Source organism: Pongo abelii, chromosome 11 (assembly GCF_028885655.2).
Source record: "Pongo abelii isolate AG06213 chromosome 11, NHGRI_mPonAbe1-v2.0_pri, whole genome shotgun sequence".
In the NCBI taxonomy this organism is placed as follows: Eukaryota; Metazoa; Chordata; class Mammalia; order Primates; family Hominidae; genus Pongo; species Pongo abelii.
In genome coordinates, this window is record NC_071996.2 from 55342507 (window position 1) to 55369273 (window position 26767).

The window sequence follows — 26767 nt, forward strand, 5'->3', positions numbered from 1 at the left end:
ACCAACATTATTTTACTTTTCTCTAAATAACTTCTCTTAACATTTCTCACAAGGCATGTCCACAGGCAATAAAGTCCGTCAATATTTGTTTGCCTGAAAAAGACTATTTCTTCTTTATTTTTGAAGGATAATTTTTTGGGCACAGAATTCAAAGTTGTTGTTAGTTTTTTTCTCAACATTTAAGTCCCTTAAATATTTCACTCCACTCTCTTCTTGCTTGCATGGTTTCTGAGAAGAAGTTGGATGTAATTCTTATCTTTGCCCTTCTATAGATGAGGTATTTTTTCCTCTCTAGCTTCCTTCAGGATTTCTTTTTTCCTTATTTTGATTTTTTGTATTTTGAAAATGTTACGCCTAGGTGTAATTTTTCTGGCTTTTAACCTGCTTGGTGTTCTCTGAACTTCCTGGATCCGTGTTTTGGTATCTCATATTAATTTGGGTAAATTCTCAGTCATAATTGCTTCAAATATTACCTCTATTCCTTTCTCTCTTTCTGTCATTCCCATTACACATGTTACATCTTTTTTAGCTGTCCCACAGTTCATACATTATATATATACACACACACACACACAGACACACACACATACATTTTTTAAATCTGTTTTTTCTCTCTCTCTCTTTTTTTTTAGTTTTGGAGGTTTCTACTGAGATATTCACAAGCTTGGAGGTTCTTTCCTCAGATGTGTCCAGCCTACTGAAAGCCCTTCAAAGGCATTTTTCATTCTGTTGCAGTGCTTTTGATCTCTAGCATTTCTTTTTGTTTCCTTTTTAGAATTTTTATCTCTCTCCTTACATTGTCCATCAGTTCTCACATGCTGTCTACTCTATCCATTAGAGCCCTTAGCATATTAATCATGGTTGTTTTAAATTACTGGTCTGATAAATCCAACATCCATACCATGTCAGGTCTGGTTCTGATGCTTGCTCTGTCTCTTCAAAGTGTGTGTGTTTTTTATTTTAGTATGTATTGTATTTTTTTCTTAATAGCTAGACATGATTTATTGGGTAAAAGGAAGTGTAAATAAGCCTTTAGTAAGATGGTTATAAGATGTAGGGGAGGGAAAGAATTCTATAGTCCTATGATTAGGTCTTTATTAATTCTGTACATCTGGACTGTGAACTTCACACACGGTTCTCAGTATTTCCCCTTCTTCCCCACTTAGGTGGGACAGGATCGAGTGGACTGGTGTTGAGTATTCCCTTCCTCTATGTGGAGGGCGAGAGTCAGCTAAAGTTCCTTATTTTCCTTTCCCCAGCTCAGTTACACTCAGATGAAATCCCAGCAAGTCAGACTTTGGTTAAAAATTTCTCCTGAGGGGCAGACCTTGTAAAGAACAGAATGCTCTGAGGTATTCAAAATGGTTCTTTTCCTCTCCCCCTGCTGGAGGAATGAGGGAATTTTAATCTGATATTCAGTGGGAGGACCTGGTAGAACTCCTTGAGGTAAATCTCAGAGAAGTGTGGGGGTCCCACTATGACTAGGTCACCCCTTCCTCCCCTACCCCGGAGTTTTTAACTCTCAGATTGTCTACTCCAAGTTTCCAGCAATATACCAATTATAGTTAAGGCTTTCCTAGCCCTGCACTGGTTCCTGCCAAGCTCTGGTATGCTAAGTTGTGATGCTCTGTATCCACCTGTCTGTCTCTTCAATTTTGAGGGCGCTGGTTTGCCCTGTGACCTCACTTCTCTGACGCATCTAAGAAGAATTGTTCATTTTTCAGTTAGTTCAGTTTTTTGATTCTTGTGAGGATGAAGTGGTGACTTCTAAGCTCCTTACATGCTAGGCTGGCGTTCTTTTATTTCTTTTTTTTTTTTTTTTTTTTTTTTTTCTTTTTCTTTTATTATTATTATCATTATTATTATACTTTAGGTTTTATGGTACAAGTGCGCAATGTGCAGGTAAGTTACATATGTATACATGTGCCATGCTGGTGCACTGCACCCACCAACTCGTCATCTAGCATTAGGTATATCTCCCAATGCTATCCCTCCCCCCTTATTGTTTATTTTTAAAGGCATATGTAATCCCCAGTTTCTATTCCTTCTGAGCTCCTAATTATTGCCGTGGAATAATTGTTGAGGAGTTGTGAATGACTTTGCTATGGTCAGAAATTCACATGCTGGAACTTAATTCCCAATGTGATCTATTAAGAAGCGGGGCCTTTGGGAAGTGATTAAGTCATGGAGGCAGAGCCCTCACGATGGGATTAATGCTCTTATAAAAAGGGTTGAGGGAACTTGCTGGCCTTTGGTGCCATGTGAGGACACTGTGTTCCTCCTTTTTGCCATGTGACTATGCAGCAACAAGGTGCCATTTTGGAAGCAGAGATGGGACTCTTACCAGACACCAAATCTGCTGGCTCTTTGATCTTGGACCTTCCAGCTCCTATTACTGTAAGCAATAAATTTCTATTACTTATGAGTTACCCTGTATTGGGTATTTTTTTTTGTTATAGCAGCCTGAATGGACTGAAACAGAAATTGATATGTAGAAGGGGGTGCTGATGTAACAAATACCATGAAGGCTTTTCTAATGAGAGCTCAGAAGAGGAGAGCTATAGAGAAAGCTTCAATCTCCCTAGAGATTACCAAAGTGTTTGTTACCAGAATGTTGGTAGAAATATGAATATTAGTGGCCATTCTGATGAGGTTTCAGATGGAAGAGAGGAATATGTCATTAGATAATGGAGGAAAGGCCATTCTTGTCATAAAGTGGCAAAGAACTGGGCTGAAATTGTGTTCATTTCCTAGTGCTTTGTAAAAAGTAGAATTTGCAAGTGATGCAATAGGACATTTGGTCAAATAAATTTCTAAGCAAAGTGTTGGTGGTGTGGCATGGCTTCTCTTGGCTGCTTAAAGTGCAAGAAGAGACATGTAAATTAATTTAATTTATAAAAATTAATTAATATAATAATAAATATGATCAAAAGGGAAGCAGAATTTAAAGATTTGGAAAATTTTCAGCCTACCCATGTTGTAAAGATAAAAAAAGCATGTTTGGGAGAAAGCAATAGGGTTTGGCCAAGCAAACATTTGATAAGATTAGTGTGGATATAAGGAAGACAGATGCTATTAATCAAGACAATGGAAGAATGACCCCAAAGGCATTTTGGAGAATGTTGGGGCTGCCATTCCCATCATAGGTCCAGAGTTACAGGGCCCTGAGGGCAGAACAGTTTCAAAGCAGATGCCCAGGGGACATCATGACTCACTGTTCAGTGCCATCTCAAGTCTCTGCTCTCTCTATCCAGATGCAGTGCTCTTTGGCTGCCCCACATGTGGCTCCAGTGGGCCCAGATGCAATGTGGGCTATAGTAGTCTTCCTTCTGGAGGCCACACACAAGTGGTAAACCACAGCAGCATTCACATGGTGGTGCACTGTCTGCAGGTGCACAGAATTTAAGGTCTGTGGGTGGATGTAGACCTCCACCTAAATGTCAGAGGATACCATAGAGAGCCCCAAAGCCCTGACAGAGAGCTGAAACATGGGTGAGGGCACCAAGAGATCTCTCACCTGGGCAATGCCTAGTGGAGCCATGGGGTTGAGGCCACAGCAGTGAGTCCCAATTAGGGCAATGTTCAATGGAGTTGTCAGGGGAAGGTTGCTTCTGAGACTCCAGCCTGGTAGGGCCATTAGTGTGTAACTTCAGCCTGGGAGAGCTGCAGGTATTTGACTCCAGTGCATGAGAACTGAAGCATGGGCTGTGCCCAGCAAAGCCATGGGGGCAGGGCTGTTTGAATCCTTGGGAGCCCAATCTCCCTCCTCATTGTGTCTGAAAAATAGGACATAGAGTCAAGGAAGGTTATTCTGAAACCTTAGGATTTCATGTTTGCCTTTTTGGGCTTTGGACTTATTTGGGACCAGTTACACCTTTCTTTCCATTTCTCACTTTTGGAATGGAAATGTCTATCCTATCCCTGCCCATCATTGTATTTTAGAAGCACATAATTTGTTTGATTTCACAAGTTCACAGGTGGAGAGAAGTTTGCCTACAGATAAATTGTACCTTGAGCGTCACCCATATCCGATTTAGATGATATTTAGATGAGATGCTGGACTTCAGATTTTAAGTTGTGACACTTGGAGCTATTCAGATGGAATAAATATATTTTGCACGTGAAAATAACTTGCAATTTGGGGGGCCAGGGCAGAATGCTATAGTCTGAATGTTTGTTTCCCCCCACCCCAAATTTATATGTTTGAAATTAATCCCCAACATGATGTATTAAGAAGTGGGGCCTTTGAAAGGTGATTAGGTCATGAGGGTGGAGCGCCCATGAATGACATTAGTGCCCTTATTAAAGGATTTGAGAAGCTTGCTTCACCCTTCTGCCCCTTCTGCCATGTGAGGACACAGCTACAAGGTGTCATCTGGGAAGCAGAGACTGGGTGCCCTGCAGAGTTGTGAGCCAAAAATTTCTATTGTTTCTAAATTACCCAGTCTAAGGTGTTTTTTTTTCTTCACATCAACAAAGCAAAGGCAAATAGTCTAAGGTATTTTTGTTATAGCAGCCCAAATGAATGGAGACAAAGTTTATACATATATCTTATAACACATTGCTTTTCACTAAGTTTATTTCCATATTTTCACAATGTTAAGCTTAACCTATAAAATTTTAGATGATTTAGACTTCATTTATATTAGTATCTGCCCATGATAAAGACAGCAGATGGCTGACAAACTTCAAATCTGACCTTTTAAAGCCAAAATCAGAAAATGAACTGATCAGAATGTTTTGCACTGCTACTTTTATTTTCCGAAGTCTGAAACTCACATTTCTTCTTAATGTCTTTGTTTTTTAGAAACTAAAAAAAAAAATTACCTTTTTCTTTAAATTTGAAAAGTAGTTGGATTGCCTATAATAAAATCAATCCTTTGACAAACTACGTTCCTTTTCTCCTTACAACAGGGTAACCTTTTAAAGAAATGAGTGTGTAGGAGCTAGAAGTGGTCAGTTCCTATAAGCACATTATAGTTCCTGTCTTAGCTTGGACTAGAAAGTTGAGCATAAAATTCTCACAAACGTTCTTTAGGAAAAGGGCTTTACAATAACTGCTTTATAGCCATATCCTAATGGAATACTGAGACATTTCTGTTTTCCTGGGTTCTGTGATCACATATCCAAGCTTTCCAGAACAATTCTGTTTTTGTATAGTTTTGTTCTTTCTCAGTAAAAGCAGTGCATTAAGGGTTAACAAAAGTTCTCTAAAACTATACCTTTGCATATTGTAAATAAAAATGAATTCAAACATCAGGATAACATATATTGATATCTGGTTTTTCCTTTAGAAAGTAAAAGTGGTAAAGTCTTTTACTGTGCAATATTAGGAATATTGTGTTTCTTGTATTCCCTCCCCTCCCCTCCCTTCTGCTCCCTCTCTTCCTTTCTTCCTCTCTCTCTCTCTCCTTCTTGCTTTTGTTATTCCTATCAATAGCTATTTATTAATATATATGCCAGGTGCCTACAAAATGTGGGTCTTGTTTGTTTATTTTTCAAATTCACTTTTGTTGTATATTAAGGAAATATGGGGGAGGATTAAGAAGCAGAAGCAGTGAAGAACAAAGCAGGCAATAAATTCAGGTGAGGAGACCATGTCTGGTTGTTTCTCTCCGAGCCTTTCTAAGGAGTGAACTATGAACTCTAACTCCAGCACACATTTCCACCCCATACAGATCTTTCTGGTGCTCCCTGGGAGGGCTTTGAATCTCTGGTCATTGGAGTGTCTCAGTTAATCTCTACCAAGTTAAAGATCTGGATTCTGCAACTTTCCCTATCAAATTATCTAATCTAGTTCTGGTTTGGGTTCCTGTTCTTGAATTTTTCTTTTCATAGACTCTCCATTTCTAATTGCAATAATAAATGGTATTTCTCTGCCCCCAGACATCTGCTGTATGAGTCTTGCTTGTAAAGTCTCCCAGGTGAATTCTGACAATAAATGACTCGGTAGCATTACATTTCTCCAGAATGCTTTCAGGTTGAGAAGGAGAGCTCTAGGAAGCTGTTTCTGGTTTGCTTCTGCTGGCTTTGCTTGGATAGAAAATAAAGTAAGTGGATCTCTAACTTCTGCTCCTTATCTGCCACTTTTTCTCAAAAGGACAATGTGCCTTTTAGGTGAGGGCTTCTCTAATTTGTTTTTTGGAGACTTTAATATGCTCAGGGCAGGAGTGGTGCCTCTGTGTTCTGCACAGTGTCTGGCTGCCAAGGTGATGCTGAAGCTCCTTTCACCACTGCTCCTTATTTAGTGCTGTGCTGCTAGCTTTTCCACTCATCCCATATGACTCATGGGTGAGCCATAGCACCATGCCTTCCATGGTGTACCAGCCTTTGCTTTGATTCATTCTGTGCAGGTTACATAGGGTGTTCTAAGCTCTCCTTGTCCTTTGAGTCTGAGCCTTATTTTTCCTTGCCTGATGAACATTTGGACTGTAACACTCATGCTGAGGAAATTGGCCACATTAAGCTAAGTTACTGTCTTTGTTTGTTTGGGCTGCTAGAACAAAATGTCATAGACTGGGTGACTTCTAAACAACAGAAATTGGAAGTCCAAGATCAGGGTGCTGGCAAGACTTGCTGTCTGGTGGGGGCCTACTTCCTGGTTTACAGACAGCTGTCTTTTCCCTGCAACTTCACATGGTAGAAGGGGCAAGGGATCTCTCTTGAGCCTCTTTTATAAGGATACTAATCCCATTCATGAGGGCACCACTGTCATGATCTGATCACCTCCCAAAGCCCCCACCTCCTAATACCATCACACTGGGGATTAGGTTTCAACATAATTTTGAGGGGACATAAACATCATACCATAGCAGTTGGAGAAGGAGAGTAAGATATAGAGATACAGAAATAAAGGTGATAATCTGGACTGGGGCTGTGGATCTAAATAGAAGAAAAATGTACTCGACTAAAATTAACAAAAAGGGCAAAATAATAATAATAATAACAACAACAAAAAGCCTTATCATGGCAAAATGCAATCTGGCATTTCTTATGATCAATCAAGGATGCCTTATATAGTTAAGGTAAGAATAGAAAGCAGTCAGAAGCATTAGTGTTTTATGATGAGACAAGGGAAGAAACCCGAGAAGGCCTTCTATCAAAATAGAATATCCAAAGACATCTTTCATGTACAGATAGGGAGTCCTTTTGCTGTCAGTCAGTGCTTAGCAGAGTTCCTGGCTAGGTCCAAGCTGCGGTTCATGTGTCTGGGAATGTTTAGTCACCTGGTAAGAGAATGGAGGGTGGGTGTGCTTGAATGAACTGACTTCAAGGGTTTTGCTCCATGAAGAAAGGAGAAAACTTTCCTTAAGGCATTAGAGTAGGAGTGGAGGACAGTATAGTATTTGCCTCAGCTGTGGTCCTCATACTGGTTTGAAGGACTTGAGTTTGAACCCTGTGGAGAGATGGGCTATAGGCAGTAGCGGAAAGATTATTTTCCAGAGAGACTTGAGAGTCAAGGGTCACTTCCATCACCGCATCAGAGGGGAGAGGAGTGCGCACTGAGACTCCAGGGACATCCTGGCTTCTTGCTACAGATTTGGAAATCCAAGAGGCAGTTTCTTTGACCCTGCCATTTGTAATATAACAGCCAGTATCCACAGGCCGCTGAGATCTGGGAAGCTTCCCTTAAACTGTATGCCATTGTTGGTGCGTAGAGAGATGCTGGGGGTAGAAGTCATGGTGTGCAAAAGAAGCACAGGCCACTCAGTGACTTCATGAAAACAGAAACATCCCAGAAATTCACAGAAATCTTAGAACAGGTATTGGGATTTTTACAATTTGAGGCATGGAGCTTAGAGTCTATTTTATTTAGATCTAAAGATGATACTTGGGTTCCTTCCTTCCTCCTTCCCTCCATGTGTCGCTCCTTTCCTCCATCTCTCCTCTCATTCCATCCTCCCTCCATCCCATTCTTCTTTCCATGATATTAAAAATAAAGTAGACTATAGTTATTTTTTCTTTACTTCATCTTCAATTTATTTTTTGTTACATTTTTTGTGTTATTGAATGGGCCTCAGGGATTGACTAGACAGTGCCTGAGAACTCTGTCGGCTGCATCCTTAAATCAGCCATCCAAGAACTAGGCATATATTGAATTTTTTTGCTTATATTTACCTTCCCTTCCCCTTCCCCTTCTCCTCCCTGCCCCTTCCCTTCCCCTTCCCCTTCCTTTTCCCTTCCCCTTCCCCTCCCCTACCCCTCCCCTTCCCTTCCTTTCCCTTCCCTTCCTTTCCCTTCCCTTCCTTCCCCTTCCCTTCCTTCCTTCTGTCCATCTTTCCATATTTTCTTTTCTCTCTCCTTCCTTCCTTCCTTCTTTCCTTCCTTCCTTCCTTCCTTCGTTCCCTCTCTCTCCCTCCCTCCCTCCCTTTCTCTCTCCCTTCCCTTCCCTTCGCTTTTCATTCCTTTCCGTTCCTCTCTTTCCTTCCTCTCTACAGGGTCTTTTTCTGTCACCCAGGCTGGAGTGCAGTGGTGTGATCATGGCTCACTGCAGCATCTGCCTCTCAGGCTCAAGTGATCCTCCCACCTCAGCCTCCAGAGTAGCTGGAACTACAGGTGCGTGCCATCATACCTGGCATTTTTTTTTTTTAAAGTGGAGATGGGGTCTCAGTCTGTTGCTAAGGCTGGTCTTGAACTCTTGGGCTCAAGAAATACTCCCTCCTCAACCTCCCAAAGTGCTGGGATTACAGGCATAAGCCACCATGCCTGGCCCATTCCCTGGGTTTTCTTTGTGCAGCTACCCTGTCATCACTCTAAGTCCAAGTCATGGGGGGTGAGGCTGGCCCTGACCTTGGTTCCCAGGATTCTCATATGGCACAGGATTTGGCCATGAGAAACTTATTGCCTTATGCTTTTGATGAAGGTGAGAAAGAGGTATGCTCTCTTTTGCTGGGACTCCTAACTGGGCAGAATGGAGCTGGAGCTGCTAGTAGCTAATTTTGCCACCACACTGGAAGAAACTGCCTGAAAAGGAAGCCCAGCCGAGGAGAGCAGATCTGAGAGGTGAAGAGCCAGATTCCTGACTACAGTGTTGGACTTTTGGACCCAGCTGTGCCAGATGCACTTCAGATTTGTAAGTCCGCATAGACCTTTTCTTCATAACGAGTTTGAGCTAAGTTTCTGCTGCTTGAAGTTTTCTGCCAAACATAGCACCTAAGTCACAGCTCCTGGTGGTGTATTGGGAAGATGATTAGTTGAAGAGCGAATGCCAAGGGATTAATGTCTATAAAATGGGCATCCTAAAATAAACCTAAGAACTAACGTGATCTGGCCTTATTAAATTTGGGGTTGATGCCAGGAAGTACCATGGTGCCTCTGGTCATTAATATCCCTCTCCTCATGCATCAAGTCCTCTCTCTCTCTGTCTCTCTCTTTTAGGTTTACATATTGGTTCAAGACAGAAATTCGGGGGTTTAACACTTTGAGCTTGTGAGAGGGCCACTTCGAGATGTTTTAGCACACCGTGAGTGCCTGGTTGCTCATTGGCAGGTCCTATGCTAATAAGCACACCTGCCTGAAGTGTGCTTATACCTTGGCTCAGCCAGATTGTCTTGTTATTTAGATGATGGCTAAAAAGTAGGAGGGGGTGGAACAGTAGCTCCCATGATAGGAAAATGAAAGCCTTTCTGTATTTTTCTGTCTCTTCCAGGAGAACTATTTTTAGGAAGTGTGAAATTGGCAGGTATATGCTGTCTTCCATTCTTTGTACCTGACGGCTTCAAGGATACAGGACAAACTGCAAAGTGTTTAGGAAGAAAAATGCAAATATATGCCTTAAAAAATTAGTCAGATAGGGGAGAGATTTGGAGATTCAAATGTGTGACTCTTGCCTTGTTAAATGTAAATATGAAACATGATTACTAGCTATAACCGATTGGAAAGGTGTGGCTTCCCAGAAGTTCAAGCAGCAACTCATGGCCACAGTTGCGGGAAATGAGGCAGGAGTGTTGTGTAAGGAGGCTGGCTGGCACACCACCTGGCAACCACTGCCAAACATTAGAAATTGGCTCTTGAAATTAAACCTGTTTGAATCACTGGCCTGAGTCAGCCTTGTACACTGCAGCCTTGTCAAGGGGGCCAATACTGGGGTTCAGATTTTCCATGTTTGGGATCATCCTCCTTGCATTGTCATATTGTTCTCTTTCAGGTGCTAAAAGCATCTTTCAAGTTATCAACATGTTCTTCCTTTAGTGCTTCAGTTTGGGGAACAAAATTTTTAAAGGTAATGTTGCAGACCTGCAATCTGGGTCATTAACCTCTCTTGGAGACTGGGTGTGTCTCGCTGTGGCTCCTATGGCACACTTATGTTTAGCATGCCAAAATGTTAAAGAAGATAGATATATATTTACTTTAGGTGCCCAGAATTGGATTATAGTTCTTTGTTTATGATACATTCTCGATATTAGTTCATGCATGGACCATTTTTATTTCTTTTCTTAGTGTGGCTATTCATCAAACATCTCTGGCCCTTGGCCCTCTGGGCATGTGGCTGGACTGCATTTCCCTATACACTCTGAAATTTGGCATGATCATGTGACTTGCTTGGGCTGACAAAATGTAAGCAGAAGTGATGTGTATCATTTCTGAGCAGAAGCACCGAAGCAAGTGTATGATCCGCCATACACCCTTCCCCCTGTTACGGTGATCATGGAAACATTTTCCAGCCTGGGTCCTTGAGTGACTATGATGAACAGAGTCCTCCGGCTGATCTGCACTGGACATGTAGTATGGGCAGGAAATGCACTTTTGTTGCGTTTGAGATTTTGAATTGTTGGACAGCATAACCTCGCCTACCTGCTTGTGCCAGTTAATAAGCTATTGTTTCTCAGTGCCTAACCCACCCTTCCCTAATCCTGTGAATCCTGTGTGTCTGGAGCTGGGATTTTGCTCCTCACGTGCCTCCTTGGCCAGCTGCTCCTGTTATGTTTCGCCAGTAGGGGGCAGCACACACAGAGAGACCAGAAGGCAGGAATAGGGCAAAGGGAGGGGCTCTTGGCTCTTCCCTGTTCTGCTTGCTGTTCCTGTCAGCATTGCTTCATCCATGGCTTCTCACCCTGACAATGTCAGTTGGTTCCAGTTTCCAGCTTCTTCTGGCACTTTCAGGACTAGTTTTATTGTTCCCTGCCAGAGGCACCAGCGCAAGATGGGTAGGCTGCCCCTCTCAGACTCCATGAGGTTGCTTGTCTGAATTTCCAGTTTCTGATAATCCTGACCTTTTTCATTTTTCTAGCCCTAAGAGTGGTAGCTGATTCTTGTTACCATGTATATGCTACCTTCGTGTTCCTTTTTTTGCTTTTGAATTCCTCAAAGACTTATTTAACCCATTCCCTATGTTATCTCTGTTAAAATAATTAGTGTGGTTTCTGAATTCTTGCATAGATCCTAGCTGATACACAGATTGATATAATGATCTTTTTTTAAACATTTTTAAAAAAATTTATTATTGATTTATTTTTATGCAATAGAGATAGAATCTCACTGTGTTGCCCAAGCTGGTCTCGAACTCCTGGGCTCATGTGATCCTCCTCCCTTGGCCTCCCAAAGTGCTGGGATTATGGCCATAAGCCACTGCACCTGGTCTATATAATTATTTTTAATAATGTAAGAAGCACTTATGAATTTGCTACCCTAAAATCAGGTCTAAAGGCAGGTCCTTGTAAATGACCTTTATTTAACCATATAGCCTTTACTCCCTATTCCATTTTCCAGCTTCTTCCCACAAATGCTAATTGGTGGCCTTGATCCTATGTTTATCACTCCCTATCTGTCCCTTTTATGTAGTTTTTATTATATTTATAGGCATGCCTAACCCTAAAAATTATATATTTTAATTATAGTTGTTTTAGTTTTATGAAAAGGATATGGTATGTAATATTTTTACTTTTTAACTTCATTGCTAGAATTTATCTATTATATATTGTTGTTTATTGCTTTATTTGTTTTTGAATTACTGTGTAATGTTCCATTGGGTTAATAGCCTAAAGTATATAATTTGAAGTAAATTAGGAAAAGCAAACTCTAGGCTTCATATGATTTCACTAGCAAGTCATGGAAACCAAGTAAATTAGGGAAAGCAAATGCTGGATTTTGTGTGATTTGAATACCAAAAGTTGATACTGAAAAGCAGTCCTACTGGTCTTTCTGATACAGCTGATGAGCGTATACTCTGGACTCATAGATCAAGCAGCGAGTGAAGAAAGAGTACACATCTCACTAAACATTTACATTTGCTAATGGGGTTTTTGTCTTTATACAATTTAACTTTTTATTTAATTAAAAACTAATCCAAGTGTGGAAAGAGAGTCAACACAGAAGGAAGATTAGATGGACCAGATAATCAGATGCCTCACTTTTTAAAGTTGTCTCTATGAATCAATGTCATCCTTAAAAGAAAAGTCATTTTCACTGAAGTTTGATGGCACATCATTTTCTGTGGGTTAGATGGGTACAAGGAGTTCATAAACTATAAAGCACTGGAAATTACTAATAATTACAATTAATGGTAGTTACTATTCATTACAATTAATAGTAATTACAAAAACAGTTAACAAAAGAACTGAAAGGTAGTCATTCTCAGAGCAATTCTAAAGCCTTCCCAGTTTGTCTGAAGGCACTTCTGTGGCTAGAGCTTCCTTGCCCAGTACCAGCCAGTGAATTCTAGTGTTCTGAGAGAGAACTTGCGAAGAGATACTGAGCAAACAGTGAATAATAAAAATAACAGAAACTAACATTTATTGAGTACCTATTGGGAACCTGGACCTGCTAAATGATTTATGTGCATCATTTTGTTTTATCCACATAACAAGGTAGGTACTATCATTGTCTCCATTTTTACAGATGAGGAAATCGAAATCAAGAGAGTGTAAGCCACTTGTTCAAAGTCATGCAGCTATCAAATGGTGAAGCTGGAAGGTAAACCTGGGTCTATTGTTCTCTGGAGCCTGAGTTCCTAATCTCATAATTCTTAACAAACTTTGGCCACACATAAGCTCTATATTTTTGTTGTATTTGATACATATTTTTTGTAGTCATGTCAACTTCAAATTGTCTTTCTCAAATACTAGAGAGAGGTAGGGAGTAGAGCTTATGTAGACAGGACCACAAAATGCAAAGCTGTCTGAATTTTAAGCTTATTTCTATATTTCTATATTCAGTTATTTATTCATTCACACAATTATTCGTTCAACATTTAATGATGTGCCAGAAACTGTGCAGCTCCAAAAGAAAAAAGATTTGTTCCTTTCAGGTGCCCTTAAGGATCAAAGTTGAGCCATACCTTTTCTTACTCTTAGGATACCTTTCCTCATTTGACTATGTCTTTACTTTTGATTTATTTTGGGTTAATGGAGAGACACTGAATAGTTTTATGAAGGAAAATAGCACAATCAATGTTATATTTTCACTTTTTTAGAGATTGCTTCTCTAGCATCTGTCTAGAGGATGGGTAAAAGAATCATGAACTTAAGGCAAGGGGCTCTTAAAGAGCTACTGAAATTAAAGGGGTCCAGTAAAAGATGATGAGGGCCCACATTAAGATGGAGCAATGAGGACAGCTCAGAGATAGTCTTATGCAGTGGTAGAGAGAAGGGAGTCAAGGATGACTCTCAGGCTCTTGACTTGGATAAGTAAACAATAGTGACAATGAATCAATTACTGAGATAGGGAGTATACAGCAAAATAGATTATAGGGGGAGAAAGAATTTAATAAGCAGTTTGGAATGTGTTGAGTTTGAGATACCTAAGTCCATCTAGATATATGTGTCCATGAGACAACTGGTTATGTTATCTGATACACTTATATATTATACATAATATATATGATGTATGATATATAATTATATATATTATGTATTACATATTACATATAAATTATATATTATATAATATACTTATATAATATATAATATATTATACATTATAATATATAATATATATTATACATTATAATATATAATATATTATATATTGTAACATTATTATAATATGTATTATAATACATATTACATATTACGTATTATAATACGTAATACGTATTATGTATTATGTAATACATATTATGTATTATATGTATTACATATTATAATACATAATATATATAGAACTTTAATGACTTTTGAAGAATAAGTGATTGATAAGAGCATGTAAAATGAGAAGGCCAGGAGTCCAAGGAAGAAACACTGGGGAGAACCAAGATTTAAGAATGAATTACTGAGCAGTGGTTCAATAACTAATTTTTTGACTGGATTCAGCCTAAAGTTTATCTTGTCATCTGAATTCTTTCCTTGATATATTATATATATAATTAAATGCTAGAAATTATATGTATATAATATATAAATGAATGCTAGATATATAATATATATAAATGCTAGAAATATATATGTAATTTCTAGCATTTATAATTGACTTTTTAACATACCAACCTGTTTTGTTTCAAATGTACCTATATTTGTTCCATAATCCCCTGTTTTGATAAATAAGAAATTTTCCTTCTTTTAGCAGCTTGAGGATATTAAAATGCTTATTTTAAAAACCTTTCACATTTCTTTATCGTTTGCATCTCCTTAGAAATCAACTCTTCTTATTGTTGAGTTTCATTTAATGGATTACCTGTCTTTGTAAGACTTTAAATTTTGACTTGCAAGCTCATCTTAAGTAAGAGATTTTCGTCTCTCTCCTGATGTAATCCTTAGTGATTTGGCAGTTGCTTTGCTTTGGATTCTCAGAGTTCCCAGTTCAGAATGATGTCTTATATTGGCTTGGGGATATTGCACATCCAATGTTGGAAGCCTTTGTTGTTTCTTGTTATCCAAGCCCAACAGCCTTTTATTTTAGCCTCTGTTCACAGAGAGAGATAGGTTTGTTCCAGCTCATATTTTTCAACATTGAACCTCAGTGTAGGCTCCTATGTGCATGGGGTGCTTTTGTCCTTACTTTCTTGCAGCAGCTGACTTTCCAGTGACCTACACTTGTTTTTTGTCTTGGAGCATAGGATGCTTAGAGCTACAACCTACTTTTTATTATTATGTTTTTTTTTTTAAATTTTATTATTATTATACTTTAAGATTTAGGGTACATGTGCACAACGTGCAGGTTTGTTACATATGTATACATGTGCCATTTTGGTGTGCCATATCTGAACCACAAAGGTATTTGTACATTTTTTATTACAGCTGTGTCTTATAAAGACATTTAAAAAATTTAAGCTATTATTGTAAAGTGTTCAGAGTGAAGAAGAGATGGGGATTTCCAAGTGAATCCACTCTATTTACTTGATTGTTTTTCTTTTTTCCTTTTGTTTTTCAGGATAGGATAGGAGATATGAGCATAATCATAGGCACACAGATACTGCGGCCAATGAAAGGTGAGTGTGTAAGAGTATAGACACATTTGTCTCCACGATGTGAAGATAAGGTCATGTTGTAAGAGAAAATAATATAAACTCTTTGTGCATGTACTTTTTCTCTAACGAGTTTTCTAAAAAACTGCTTGATGAATATGGTCTTGGTAAGAAGGGCCATTTTGAGGCCAGGCATGGTGGCTCAAACCTGTACTCCCAGCACTTTGGGAGGCCGAGGAGGGTGGATCACAAGGTCAGGAGTTCAAGACCAGCCTGGCCAAGATGGTGAAACCCTGTCTCTACTAGAAATACAAAAATTAGCCAGGCATGGTGGTGGGCGCCTGTAATCCCAGCTACTCGGGAGACTGAGGCAGAGAATTGCTTGAACCCAGGATGTGGAGGTTGCAGTGAGCCAAGATCATGCCACTGCACTCCAGCCTGGACGACAGAGCAAGACAGCATCTCAAAAATAAGGGCCATTTTGAGAAGTTGTGACCAAACAAATCCTGTGCTTATTTAACACTTTTGTTTTTCAACTTCTCAAAGGGTGGTTGTTTTGGGGGAAAAGGAGGCAATATGCTGATGTACTTGTTGGGGGTTGGTAGGACCAGAGAGAAAACAGAAAAAAAGGGGATTGTTCATGGTTATAAATCCATGCTTTTCTTATCTGCAGTAAATTTATTTCTTCCATTGACATGATTTTCTCCCAATAGAAAAATTACTTTGATACTTTTATTTCCTTTATCAAAAACATATTTCCTCTGAATGTTAAAAAAAAAAAAACTTTGTCTGCACTCCATTTTGTGCCTTTGTGATGTCCTAATCTAAATGCAATCTTTTTGTGTACTGCCATTAATCTTTACAGAGGCACTCTCTTCCCCTTGATTATAATGTAATACTTTTTCTATGTAGCCAAAAACGGTGGTGTTCTTTTTGTGAATATTAAATTGCATTGTAGGCCTGTTTTTCCTGTCCCTCGATAATAGGAGTCTATCTTTCTTTAATGTCAGACTTCAGGGGGACACATTTATCTTTTTTTTTTAAACTGTATCTTTGAATGCAACACACATATAGAAACGTACGTAAGTCCTAAGCTTGGTAATTTTTCATGGAGTGAATACACTGTGTAACTGTAACCCAGATCAAGAAAAGAAAATTACCAGCTCCTTAGAGACCCTTCTCTTGTTCTCTCCTAGTCACTCATTATCTTTCTCAGTGGTAACAAAGTGACTTCTATCACTGTCTATAAGTTTTATCGATTCTTAACTTATATAAATGGAATTATACAATATGTACACCCTTTTGGCTGTCTTCTTTCACTTAACAGTATGTTTGTAAAACTCTCCCATGTCGTTATTGTGGCAGTAATTTATTCATTTCCATTGCTGTTTAATATTCCATTGTATGACTATAACATGATTAATCCATCTAATTTATTGTGGATGTTTGTGTTTCCAATTTTTGGCTATTATGAAGACTACTGCTATGAACATTCATGGATGTTCACATAAGGCATTCTTATATGTCTTTTGTTGAATATCTATGCGCATGTAACTAAAGATGGAATTGCTAGGCCATAAGGAATACGTATGTTCAATTTTTGTAGATTATCACTGAATGGTTTTTCAAAATTGTTTTACCAATTTACTTCCTCGTCAGCAGCATATGTGTGTTCTGATTACTTCTCATTCTTGCCAACACTTGTCATTTACCATTAGCTATTCTGGTGTATAATAAAATGACACTGTGGTTTTAACTTACACTTTCCTGAAGACTACTCTCAGTTACATTTCCTTGGACTAACTTACATTTCCCTGAAGGCAAATGAAGTTGAGAAAATTTCCATGTGTTTATTAGCCATTTGCAGAACATTTTTTTGTCAGTTAACTTTTCTAATAGGTTTTGTAGTAGGCTGTTATTGATTTGTAGAAATTCTTTTAAATTCTGGATTTGAGTTGTCCGATAGATACACAATTGCAAATTTCTCACCACATTTTGTTGCTTGATTTTTTTTTACTCTCGTAATGGTATCTTTGGATGTAGAGAATTTTACTATTTTAGTGTAGTCTAATTTATCTTTTAATTTATGATTAGTGCTTTTTATGTCTTATATAAGAAATATTTGTTTATCACAGTTTCACAAGGATTTTAAAAAATTTGTTTTCTATAAGTTGTATTCTTTGATATTTTAAATTTAGATCTACGGTTTATTCAGAACGGATATTTGTGTATGAAGTGAGATGGAATCAAGAATTATTTAATTACTAGATAGGTATCTAATTAACAGAGCACCATTATTTAAGAAAACACTTCTTTCTATACCACAGTGTCTCCTTATAAAAAAATGGCCCTACTTGGGCACAGTGGCTCCCACATGATATCTCAGCTACTCGAGAGGCCAAGGCAGGAGGATCGCTTGAGGCAAGGTGTTCAAGATCAGCCTGGGCAGCGTAGCAAGATCATGTTTCTACAAAAAGTAAAAAAAATTAGCCAGGTGAGGTGGTGTGCATCTGTAGTCCTAGCTACTCAGGAGACTGAGACAGGAGGATCACTTGAGTCCAGGAATTCAGGGCTACAGTGAACTATGACTGCACCACTGCACTCCAGCATGGGCGACAGAGTGAGACCCCATCTCAAACCAAAACCAAAACCAAAACCAAAACAAAACAAAATAAAATCAATCCAGAAGTGGCTGTATATGTGTGGGTATTTTTTTGGACTCTATTCTGTTCTCTTGGCCTATCTATGTTCCAAATACTGTATCTTAATTCCTGGAAGTTTCTATCTGTAGTCTTAATGATGATATTGTTAGTTCTCCAGCTCTGTTTTTCTTCAATATTCTTGAAGAAAAGACTTTAGTTGTTTGTTTCCATTTCTATATAAATTTTAAAAATCATCTTGTTTCTTGCTTCCTCCTTAAAGCACTCTGGAATTTTGATTGACATAGCATTTAGTTTAAGTATCAATTTTGAGAGAAACAACAATTTAACAGCATTGAGTCTTCAAATCTATGAACATGGTATTTTTCTTTACTTATATAGATCTTCTTTAATTTATCCTCATAATGTTTTTGTGTTTAGGATTTGCATATATATTGTTGAATTTATTCCTATGTTTTAGGTGCTTTACAAAATGATATTTTTAAAAATTTTTCATAGTTTATTGTTAGCATATAGAGGTAGATTTATTTTTACATGTTGATCTTATACAGATTCATTGCTAAATCCCCTTATTAATTCTGATAGGTATCTGAACATTCTGTTGGATTTTCTATGTATGCAGTTATATCATCTATATCATTTATTCAAATGAAAAATTTATTTTTCTTTTTCAGTATTTGTAACATATTAAAATTATAAATATATGTGTGTATATGTGCACAGATATATGTTCTATTTTTTTTCAATTGCAAGATTTATAATGTTGAATGAAAATGACAATAGCATCTATTATTGTCTTATTCCTAATATCTAGGGTAGGGGTGGGAAGGAAATCTTTCAAATTTCAACATTAAATATTATGTTCTCAATAGATTCTTATAAATATCTTTTATTTGATTAGATAAGTTCCTATCTATTCCTAGTTTGCCAAGAGCCTATCAAAAAATCATAAGTGGATGTTGAACTTTATTAAATACCTTTACCTGTATGTATGTATGTGATTTTATGATTTTTCTCCTTCACTTCGTTGAAGTGGTAAATTATGCTGATTAATTTGGGATTGTATTCTTTGAATAAATCTCAATTGGTCATGATGTGTTCTCTTTTATATACTACTGGATTTATTTCCTAATATTTTGTTTAGAATTATTTTTGCCTATTTTCATGAGGGAAATTGGCCTATACATTTTCTTCCTGAATTGCATTTGTCAGGTTTCAGTAATGCTGGCTTTATAAAATGAATTGGGAAGTGTTCTTTTTTTCCTGTTATCTAGAAGAATTTATGTAGAATTCATATTATATCTTTTTAAGTGTTTGGAGGAATTCACCGGTAAAGCCATCTAGGTCTGGAGATTTTTTTTTGTGGTAAACTTTTGATTACAGATTCCATTTCTTTTCTAGTATAGCAATCTTCTAATTTTCTATTTCTTTTGTGTTACTTTTGTAAGTTGTAGTTATCTAGAGATTTATTAATTTTATATGCATTTTCAAATTTACTGGCAAACATTTATAGTATTTTCTAATTTTTCTTTTTAATGTCCATAATGTCTATAGTGATATCCTCCTTTGTTTGCCTGACATTGGTCATTTGTGCCTTTTTTTTTTTTTTTTTTTTGTGGCTTTTCTTGTTAGCGGTTATAATTTTATTAGTTTTCTTAAAAATTAAATTTTGGATTTGTTAATTTTCTCTATGGTGCATATTTTTTACTTCATCTGTTTCTACTCTTTATAACTTTTCCCATCTACTTTTCTTTGAATTTAATTTGTTGTTGTTTTCTAACTCCTTGAGATAGACATTCAGATAATTGCTTTTCAGTCTGTATTTTTGTTTAAAATATTCATTTTAGGCTAAAATGCCTCCTATAATTATAGTTTTAGCTGAACTCCATAAGATTGATTATATTTTAGTCATAATTAAATTTAAAATATTTTCTAATTTCCATTGTAGTTATTTCTTTGACTCCTAAGTTGTTTAGTTTCCAAGTACTTGGGGATTTTAAAATTATCTTTTTTTGTTACCAATCTCTAGGTTAATTTATCTCAATGATTCTAATTTTTTGACGTTAGTTGAGATTTGCTTTATGGCCCATCATATAGTAAATTTTGGTAAGTATTTCTGTGCATGTGAAAAATGTTTATTCTGTTGTTTTGGCTCAAATATTCATGAAAATAAGGTAAATCAGTTATTTGTATCATTAAGATTTTTATTGCATATTCTATATACTCCTGAGATAGCTGTCTTAAATTTTCCCACTATGATTATGGGTGCATCTATTCCTCTCTTTAGTTCTGTTAAATATTACTTTATATATTTCAAAGCTGTACTATTAGGAAGATACAAGTGTAAAATTGTTGTATCTCTGTTTTCACCATTATGAAAATCATTCTTTACCTCTTATTATGTATCCTCTTTTACCATTATGGGAATCCTTCTTTACTTGTTGGCATCTTGTATCTTGCCTTAGAATATATTTTTATGATAGTATGACTGTAACAGGTTTTTTAAAGATTAGTTTTTGCATATTATATAATTTTTCCATCATTTTATTTATGTGTTTTTATATTTAAGTTGTGGTTCTTATAAGCAGAATATACATTTTAATTTTTTATTTCTAATTTTTGTGGGTACATAGTGGTGTATATACTTACGGGGTACATGGGATGTTTTGATACAGGCATGTAATGTGAAAGAAGCACATCATGGAGAATGGGGTATCCATCCTCTCAAGCATTTAATTCTTTGAGCATTTAACTCTTTAAGTTATGTTAAATAACTTAAAGCGCATTTAACTCTTTAAGTTATTTGCTCATAATTTAACTCTTTAAGTTATGTTAAATAATTCTTTGAGCATTTAACTCTTTAAGTTATGTTAAATGTACAGTTATTACTGACTATAGTTACTCTGTTGTGCTATGAAATTGTAGGTCTTATTCATCCTTTCTATATTTTGGTACCCATTAATCATCTCCACTGCCCCCCCACCCCCAACTCTCCCACTACCCTTCCAAGCCTCTGGTAACTATATCCATGAGTTCAATTGTTGTGAATTTTAGATTCCATAAACAAGTGAGTATATGCAATCTTTGTCTGTCTGTGCCTGGCTTGTTTCACTTAACCTAATGATCTCCAATTCTATCCATGTTGTTGCAAATGACTGGATCTCATTTTTTTTTATGGCTGAATAGTACTCCATTGTGTATATGTACCACATTTTCTTTATCAACTCATCTGTTGATGCACACTTACGTTGCCTCCAAATCTTAGCTATTGTAAACAGTGCTGCAACAAACATAGGAGTGTGGCTATTTCTTTGATAAACTGATTTCCTTTCTTTTGGGCATATACCTAGATGTAGGATTGCTGGATCATATGACAGCTCAATTTTTAGCTTTTTGAGAAACCTCCAAAGTGTTTTCCATAGTGGTTGTATTGATTTAAATTCCCACCAATATGGTACAAGGGTTTTCTTTTCTCCACATCCTCGCTAGCATTTGCTATTGCCTGTCTTTTGGATGTAAGCCCCATTTCAACTGTGGTGAGATGATATTTCATTGTAGTTTTAAATTACATTTTGCTGATAACCATTGATGTTGAGCACCTTTTCATATGCCTGTTTTCCATTTGCAGATCTTCTTTTGAGAAATGTCCATTCATATCTTTTGCCCAGTTTTGATTGGATTGTTAGATTTTTTTTCCTATAGAGTTGAAGACATTGTTGCCCAGATCTATGTCCTGGAGATTTTCCATAATGCTTTATTGTAGTAGTTTCATACTTTGAGGTCTTAGATTTAGATCTAATCCATTTTGATATGATTTTTTGTATATGGGTCTAATTTTATTCTTCTGTATATGAATATTCAGTTTCCCAGCACCATTTATAGAAAAGATCATCTTTTCCCCAGTATATGTTCTTGGCACCTTTGTCAAAAATGAGTTCACTGTAGGTGTGTGGATTTGTTTCTGGGTTCTCTATTTCATTACATTTGTCTATGTGTTTTTATGCCAGTGCCATGCTGTTTTGGTGACTATAGCTCTGCAGTATAATTTGGAGTTTTGTCATGTAATTCCTCCAGTTTTTTTCTTTTTGACTAGGATAGCTTTGGCTATTCTGTTTTGTTTTTTTTTTTTTTTTTGTGGTTATACATTTTAGGATTTTTTTTCTATTTCTGTGAAGAATGTCATTGGTATTTTGATGAGGATTGCATTGAATCTGTAGATTGCTTTGAGTAGTATGAACATTTTAACAATATTGATTCTTGTAATCCACAAACATGGAATATTTTTCCATTTTTTGGTGTCCTCTTTAATTTCTTTCATCAGTGTTTTATAGTTTTCATGGTAGACATCTTTTACTTCTTTTGTTAATTACTTAGGTATATAATTTTTTTGTGTGGCTGTTGTAAATGGGATTACTTTTTGTTTTTCCTGTTGTGTTCACTGTTGGCATATAGGAATGCTACTGATTTTTGTATGTTAATTTTGTATTCTGCAACTTTACTGAATTTGTTTATCAGTTCTAGTAGTTTTTTTGTGCAGTCTTTAGGTTTTTCCAAATATAAGATCATCATCAGCAAACAAGGATAATTTGACTTCTTCCTTTCAATTTGGATGCCCTCTATTTCTTTCTCTTGTCTGATTGCTCTAGCTAAGATTTCCAGTGTTATGTTGAATAACCATCGTGACAGTGGACATCGGATATGGTTTGGCTGTGTCCCCACCTAAATCTCATCTTGAATTGTAGCTCCCATAATCCCCACATGTCATGGGAGGGACCTGGTGGGAGGTAATTGAATCATGGGAGTGGCTTTTTCCTGTGCTGTTCTCGTGATAGTGAATAAGTCTCACAAGATATGATGGTTTTATAAAGGGCAGTTTCCCTGCACATGTGCTCTTGCCTGCCATCATGTAAGACATGCCTTTGGCCCTCCTTCACCCTCCGCCATGACTGTGAAGTCTCCCCAGCCATGTGAACTGTGAGTCCATCAAGCTTCTTTTTCTTTAAAAATTATCCAGTCTTGGGTATTTCTTCATAGCAGTATGAAAATGGACTAATACAGCATCCTTGTTGTGTTCCAGATCTTAGAGGAAATGCTTTCAGTTTTTCCCCATTCAGTATGATACTAGCTGTGGAACTGTCATATATAGCTTTTATTATGTTCCTTCTATCTTTGACTTTTAATTTGATATGAAAAGTACATGGTATTTAATCCATACATACTCACTGTAATAACATAGTAATACGTTTAAACCTACCAGTTTACTATTTGGTTTTCACTTGTTTTACCTGTTCTATGCTCCCTTTTCTCTCTGTTTTTTCTTTTTCTTTTCTTTTCTTTTTTTTTTTTTTTTTTGAGATGGGGTCTCATTCTATCAGCCAGGTTGGAGTGCAATGGCTGATCTTGGCTCACTGCAACCTGTTGGACCCCTTCCTTACACCATACACAAAAATCAACTCAAGATGGATTAAAGACTTAAATGTAAAACCCAAAACTATACAAACCCCTGAAAGACAACCTAGGCAATACCATCCTGGATATAGGAACGGGAAAAGATTTTATGACAAAGACATTAAAAGCAATCTCAACAAAAGCCAAAATTGACAAGTGGAATCTAATTAAACTTTAGAGGTTCTGCACAGCAGAAGAAACTATCAACAGTGTAAACAGACAGCCTACAGAATGGGAGAAAATATTTACAACCTATGCATTTGACAAAGGTTTAATATCCAGCATCTATGAGGATTGTAAATTTACAAGAAAAAAACAACCCCGTTAAAAAGTGGGCAAAGGACATAAACACATCTTTTTTTTTTTTTTTTTTTTTTGCGAGAAGACATACATGCAGCCAACAGGCATATGAAAATATGCTGAATATAACGAATCATTAGAGAAATGCAAATCAAAACCACAATGAGATGCCATCTCATGCCAGTCAGAATGGCTATTACTAAAAAGTCAAAAAACAATAGATGCTGGTGAGATTGCGGAGAAAAGGGAATGCTTGTACACTGTTGGTGGAGTGTAAATTAGTTCAACCATTATGGAAAGCAGTATTACAATTCCTCAAATAGCTAAAAGTGGAACTACCATTAGACCTAGTGATCCCACTACTGAGTATATATGCAGAGGAATATAAAGCATTCTACCATAAAGATACTTGCACATGAATGTTCACTGCAGCACTATTCACAATAGCAGAGATATGGAATCAACCTAAATGCCCATCAAAGACAGAATGGATAATGAAAATGTGGTTCATATACACTATGGAATATTATGCAGCCATAAAAAAGAATGAGAGATCATGTTTTTTTGCAGGAACATAGATAGAGTTGGAGGCTGTCATCCCTAGCAGACTAATGTAGGAAGAGAAAACCAAATACCACACATTTTCACTTATAAGTTGGGAGCTAAATGATGAGTACTTCTGAACACAAAGAAGGAAACAACAGACACTGTGGTCTACTTGAGGAGGGAGAGTGGAAGGAAGGAGAGGAAAAGAAAAGACAACAGTTGGGTACTGGGTCTAATACCTGGATGATGAAATAATATATACAACAAACCCCCATGACATGTGTTTACCTATGTAACAAGCCTTCACAGGTACCCCCAAACCTAAAATAAAAGTTAAAAGAAAACCCAAAAACCCTTTTGGTTTTGAAATAATTTCAGACTAACAGAAAAGTTGCAATAATAATATAAGAAGTTTCTGTGTATCCTTTAGTAAGATTTTCTAAATATTAACATTTCACCAATTTTTACTTATATTCATCCTCTCTGATGCATAGGTAAATGCATTTGTTTTTCTTTTAAACTGTTTTAGAGTAAATTATAATTAAAATTCTCTTAAACTTTTACTTCATTGCCATTTGCTAAAATTTAGGTATTGTATCTTTGTCTTGGAATGTTATTTTCTCTGGATGTATAATTCTAGGGTGGATTAAAAAGAAATCTTTCAGCAGTTATTCTATTGTTTTCTAGCTTGTATCACTTCTGTGAAGAACTTAGTGTTTGACGGCTCCTTTGAAGCTAATGTAATCATCTCCTTTAGATGATTTTTAATATTTTTTCCTTTATCATTATCCTTTTTCAGGAGTTTTGGCCATAATATGCTCAGACGTGCTTTTTTTTAATTTAATCTCTTTTGGCTTCTTAGAACTTTATAAATCTATAGATTAAGTTTTTATACAAGTCTTAAAACATTTTCAACCATACTTCTTCAAATGTTGCTTTGGCCTGATTCTCTTGTCTCCTTTGTCCCAGATGGCCAATTTATGAATGTATGACTTTTTCCTTATGTCCGTGTCTCTTAAACCCTTTTTGTATTTCCTTCCTTCCTTCCTTCCCTTCCTTCCTTCCCTCCCTCCCTCCCTCCCTCCCTCCCTTCCTCCTTCCTTTTTTTTTTTTTTTTTTTGTATTTTTTTTATTATTATTATTATTATTATTATTATACTTTAGGTTTTATGGTACATGTGCGCAATGTGCAGGTAAGTTACATATGTATACATGTGCCATGGTGGTGCGCTGCACCCACCAACTCGTCATCTAGCATTAGGTATATCTCCCAATGCTATCCCTCCCCCCTCCCCCCACCCCACAACAGTCCCCAGAGTGTGATGTTCCCCTTCTTGTGTCCATGTGTTCTCATTGTTCAATTCCCACCTATGAGTGAGAATATGCGGTGTTTGGTTTTTTGTTCTTGCGATAGTTTACTGAGAATGATGATTTCCAATTTCATCCATGTCCCTACAAAGGACGTGAACTCATCATTTTTTATGGCTGCATAGTATTCCATGGTGTATATGTGCCACATTTCAATAACAGACAAACAGAGAGCCAAATCATGAGTGAACTCCCATTCACAATTGCTTCAAAGAGAATAAAATACCTAGGAATCCAACTTACAAGGGATGTGAAAGACCTCTTCAAGGAGAACTACAAACCACTGCTCAAGGAAATAAAAGAGGATACAAACAAATGGAAGAACATTCCATGCTCATGGGTAGGAAGAATCAATATCATGAAAATGGCCATCCTTCCCAAGGTAATTTACAGATTCAATGCCATCCCCATCAAGCTACCAATGACTTCCTTCCTCCTTCCTTTGTCTTGCTCCGTCACCCAGGCTGGAGTGCAGAGGCGCTATCTCGGCTCACTGTAAGCTCCACCTCTCAGGTTCACGCCATTCTCCTGCTTCAGCCTCTCGAGTAGCTGGGACTACAGGTGCCCACAACCATGCCCGGCTAATTTTTGGTATTTTTAGTGGAGACGGGATTTCACCATGTTAGCCAGGATAGTCTTGATCACCTGACCTCATGATCCACCTGCCTTGGCTTCCCAAAGTGCTGGGATTACAGGCGTGAGCCACTGCGCCGGGCCCTCTTGTTGTATTTTCTGTCATTTTTCTTCCTGTGCTTGGGTTTGAGTATTTTATTTTCTTGTTCACTATTCCTCTACCTGCATTCATTTTGTATTGAAATAATAATTGCCTTCTTAATGTTGATTTTTGTACTTTCCAGACCTACAGTTGAAATTTGATTGTTTTTATAGACTTTAATTCTCAGGCAAAATTCTCCAACTTGTCATTTATTATCTTAAACATAATTTATACATAATTTATACAGATGATAAGTGGATCATCTATGAATGTGTTTTTCTTTCTGCCTTTCTCCTGGTTCTGTTTCTTTGTATGCCTAGAAATTGTTTTTAATTGAATGCTGACATTGTATATGAAAAATTGTAGAGGCTCTGTAGGATGTTATCTTCC